The sequence below is a fragment of the Elephantulus edwardii genome, unplaced genomic scaffold, assembly GCF_000299155.1.
Source record: "Elephantulus edwardii isolate Elephantulus edwardi_28Jun2011 unplaced genomic scaffold, EleEdw1.0 scaffold00088, whole genome shotgun sequence".
Classification (NCBI taxonomy): Eukaryota; Metazoa; Chordata; class Mammalia; order Macroscelidea; family Macroscelididae; genus Elephantulus; species Elephantulus edwardii.
The window spans coordinates 8,023,191-8,028,094 of NW_006399838.1; the positions used below are offsets into that span (position 1 = coordinate 8,023,191).

The 4,904-nt window shown below is 41.4% G+C and overlaps 1 protein-coding gene across 1 annotated transcript in view; it reads right to left on the minus strand.

Moving 5' to 3' along the window:
- Positions 1–4,904, minus strand: part of SAMD7 (sterile alpha motif domain containing 7) — a 74,022-nt gene that overhangs the window by 48,733 nt on the left and 20,385 nt on the right. The window lies entirely within an intron of this gene.

Below are 4,904 nucleotides of genomic sequence, written 5' to 3' on the forward strand. Positions count from 1 at the left end.
AGAGGGTCTTCCCCTCCTGCGCTGTCCCTCCACCCTCCCAAGCATGATGTCCCTCTCCAAGGACCCGTCCCTCCTGGCAACATGTCTGTATGCAGACCAAATAATTCTAGAAGTTAAACTATATGGAGAAGAATGTGGCATCGGGATTGGAGGAAGATGCATCAACAACCTGCATAATACAGATGACACAACCTTGTTTGCTGAAAGTGAGGAATAAGCTTAAAATGCTTGCTGCAGAAGATCAAAGACTACAGCTTTCAACAGGGCTTATATCTCAACTGTGAGAAAACAAAAGTCTTCACCACGAGGCCAATAGGCAACATGATAGAAGATGGAGAAGAGAGAGAATTTGTTAATGAATTTGTCAATGGCTTGGAACCACAACCAACACCCTTGGCAACAGCAGTCAGGGGATCAAAAGAAGTATTGTGTTAGGAATTTCTGCTGTCAGGGACCTCTTCAAAGTGCCAAAGACCAACGATGTCAGTTTGAAGACTAAGGTGCACTTGATCCACACTAAGATCTTTTCAATCACTTGGTATGCATCTGAAAGTTGGACAATGAGTAAGGATGACAAGAGAATCGATGCCTTTAAGCTGTGGTGTTGGAGAAGAGTGCTGAACAGCCCATGGACTGCCAAAAGGACAAACAGGTATGTGTTGAAATGGTGCAGCAAGGTCACTTCTTACAGACAGAGTGACATTCCGTCTCACGCACTTGGACATGTTGTGTAGAGGGGGCGGTCTGTGGAGAAGTAGGACATCACATTTGGAAAGGTGGAGGGTTAGCGAAGAAGGGGAAGACCTCCAATGACACAGTGACTGTACCAGTGGCCTTGAGTGTGTCAGAGATGATGAATGTAGTACAGAATTGAGCAAGGTTCAGGTCCATTGTTCACTGGGTCACAATGAGTCATTAGAAGGCACTTAACAACAACAATACCTGTGATTAGAATCCAGTTTGGCAAAGAGTTGTGTTTGTTAGGTTAATGAGGTAAGATTAGTGTAGGGTGTGCTTTTCACCAATCTCTTGTGAGATAGAAAAGAGACTAAACTGATATTAAACAAGCAATCTAGGAAACAGAAATGGGGAAGAAAGACCCCAGCCCACATGAAGATTGCCCAAAAAAGTCAAGCCCAGAAGAGACATGAATGTTCCTCCAGAACCAGCACAGAGAGGATTGTCCAAAAGCAAAGCCCAGAAGAGACACGAACATTTCTCCAGAATCAGCATAGACAGTAAGTCTTCCTCTCCCCTAGAACCAGTGTCCTGAATTTGGAATTGCAGCTTCCTGAACTGTGAGAAAAGAAGTTACTGGTTTTGAAAGCCACTGTAGCTACACAACGTAAGTAATAGAAGATTGGGTACCAGAAGAGTGGGCTGCAGCTCTGAATTAAAAAGAAAAACAAACAAAAAAACCTACGAACAAGCAAAAGCCCAAAACCCAGCCACAAACCCATTGCTCAATCGATTCCAAGTTGGGACTGACTCAGATCTGACCCTCTGATGAGTTTTCAGAGGCTGCTCATTTCTCTTCCATCTCGAGCCTGCGTTAGAACCGCCTGACTTTGAACTGGCAGCAAAACTCATCCACTTGGATAATGGGGAGAGAACTGGAAGTATTTGAAGGTGCCTAATAGTAAAAGAAAGAAAGAAAGGAGAGAGGAAGAAGAAGAAGAAGAGAGAGAGAGAGAGAGAGAGAGAGAGAGAGAGAGAGAGAAAGAAGAAGAAGAAGAAGAAGAAGAAGAAGGAGGAGGAGGAGGAGGAGGAGGAGGAGGAGGAAGAAAAAGAAGAAGAAGAAGAAGAAGAAGAAAAAGAGGAGGCAGAGGAGGAGGAGATCAGGAGATGTATTAATTGGGCAAGTTCATTGTAAGGGATCCTTCAAAATTGCTGAGGAGCAATGATGTCAGTTTGAGGAATAAGGTGTACTTGATTCAGGTCCTGGACTTTTCAATCATTTGCAGTGCATCTGAGAACTAGACAATGAATAAGGATGACGGAAGAATGAATGCCTTTGAGTTGTGGTGTTGGAAAAGAGCACTGAATAGCCAATGGATTACCAAAAAAAACCTCAAAAAGCTGTGTCTTTGGAAGACGGGCAGCCCGAGTGATCCTTAGACACAAGGATGGTGTAACTCTGTCTCAGTTATTTTGGGCATTGACAGAAAATGGCAAAGGACAGGCTGACAAAGGAGATCAATCAGTACTGGTTTTGACAAAGACTGTGGCAATATAACAGTAGAAACCTACGCTCAGGGAATGCGGCTACATGGACAACAAAAACACTCTCAGGGAATGTGGCAAAACAACAGACTCAAGGAAAACATAAACCCGATGGCTAAAATCACTGTATCCATTAGAAGGAACGTACCATCAGCTGTTTAAACCCTCTCCCTGCTAACAAAAGATATATAAACCCTTTTGTAAGATAAGAACAGAGTCAGTCTGTCCTGACCTGTTCACAGTCTGTTATGAACCTCTAATAAACCTCAGTTTTTCTCTTGCTTTCACTTGGTATTCGTGTCTTTCTTGTATTTCTGAGTCAGAACTTTCTAGTTCTTCCTCGAAGAGGCCCCTGACCTCTTTTGGAAATCATCCCTTTGACAGGCATGTTGCTAGGAGATTCTATTTCTTTCTTTTTTCTTTTTAGATTCTATTTCTTAGAAAGGGAATGCTTGGAAAGGTGGAGGGTCAGTGAAAGAGAGGAAGACTCATTGACACCGTGAGAAGCTACGGGCTTGAGTGTGTCAGAGATTGTGAAGGTGGCACAGAGTAGGACAGAGTTCAGGTCTGTCGTTCACAGGGTCACTGAGAGTTATACTCAACTTGAAGCCACCCTCTAACAGCAACAGTAGTAAAAGCTTGAAGAGATTTTCTGTAGAATCATGGATGTAAAAGACTATTTCTGGGGAAGGAAGACAATTCTCAGAAGAAACTGATAAAGGAAACTCTGTGGCAGCAACATAGAATGGATGTAAAATGCGAATCTGGTTAAAATTTGAAAGACAATGATGAGCATGTGACTGGGCAATGGAAGAAGGTTGATGGGTTTTATGTAAAAGTAAAGAACTTATATTAATTATGTTCAAATATTTAGTGGAAGGGCAAGTGAAGTGATCATTTTGGCCCTCTAGCTGATGAGATTTTTGTGCCGTCAAGCTTCAGCACTGGAAAAATCCTTGGTAAAGGACCAAAGACGGATAAGTTCCAGGCTGAAACCTTTAAGCAAGATCTTAAAAGGGGTTGTGTGGTTTTTCTTTAACACTTATAGTAAAATCCAATGGGGAAAAAAGTGAAATTAAAATTTACTGTGAGAAAGGACAAAACAAAACCAAACTCACATTTAAAGATTTGAAAAATCTTTTGTGCAAACTAAGGCCATAGGGCCTAGAATTTTCACCAGGAACATGTATGTCTATTCAATCTTAGACTGAAAAGGTCAAGCCTGGGACTGGAGGATCTCATCAGTTACCAAGCAGGACATCCTCTAGAGTAGACTTCAGGAGTCAGAGAGGAAGTAAAAAGACAAGAAAGTTGACTGCCTGCTGGAATTCTACAGGTGGGAAATAGGTCAAAGAGCTCTAACTGTTGTTCTCCAAGAAAAGTAAGGGGCCATCTCTATACATAGTTCAGAGATTCGCAGGATTGATGGAAAGAGCACAGGAAACGGGCTTTCGCTGAGTGGGAGAAGTGGGACCATCGTCTCTTGGATCTCAGAGGGTAGATCTTCTCGGTATCAAAGAGTTGAGTCTTCAAGAATTTTATTTTCGATGTGAGGCTACCATGGAGATGAGCCACAGGGATTGGGCTGTTGCCCAGAGTTGAGGGTGCAGGTCGGCCAAGCCCAAGGGACAGAAAATTGGGTTTGCCAAGGCTGAGGTTGTAAATATCAGTTGATCTTTAAATAAGATCCTGTTGGGTGAGTATTGTGGTTGTTGTTGTTAAGTGCCATCGAGTCACAGATGACTCATAGAAACCCTATGAAGGAAAGACCTGAACACTTGCATAACTTCTATCGTTTCTCCAAGTTCATAGAGTTTCCAGAGGCAAGCTCTTTCAGAAGGGAATGCCACTCCTGCTTCCAAGCTTGTTTTAATCGGAGAGCTCCACCAAACACTGTCCACCATGGGTGACCATTATCGCTTTTGACACATCAGTGTCACAGTGTTCAGCTTCACAGCAACCACGAGTTACCTCTGTACAGCAAATGGTCTCATCAGTGCTATACCACTTAGAAGAATGTTTGACCAGAAACAATTAAAACCAGGCCTGAGGGCCGCAGACTAAAATCACCCACCTTTGGCTTGGGAGCATCACATTCTGTCCACTAGGCCAACTGAGAGCTCTCTCTACATTGTTGTTGTTGTTAAGGGCCATCGAGTTGGAGACTACACTTTGGTTTGGTAATATTCTCAGTTATTGTGTTATAAATGGTTAGCATGACAACAATAACAACAAAATAATATTTTTTTAAAAAAAGATTAGAGTACATTTTGAATGTGATTTTTTTTAAAAGCATAATCTCTTGAAAGATTGGAAATTTGGAAGAAGACAATATAGCATCTTAATAAGTATGCCAAGAGGTACAGTAGTATTCTTACCATAATGAGCAAGTAACTTAAAAATGAAGACTGTACTTTTAAAAAGAATTTGAGATGGCAACTATTTTTCATGTATATGCTACTATAATAATATAAACAAAAAGAACATTATATTATACCAGTGTTAATTTTTCAGTTTTGACAAATGTACCATGGTTAAGATATTAAGAGAACACCACAACAAGATAAAAGTAAATAATCCTATAGAAAAATGGGCACAGAATATAAACAGACACTTCACCAAAGAAGACATTCGATGGCTAACAAGCACTTGAAGAAATGTTCAAAACACCTAGCTCTAAG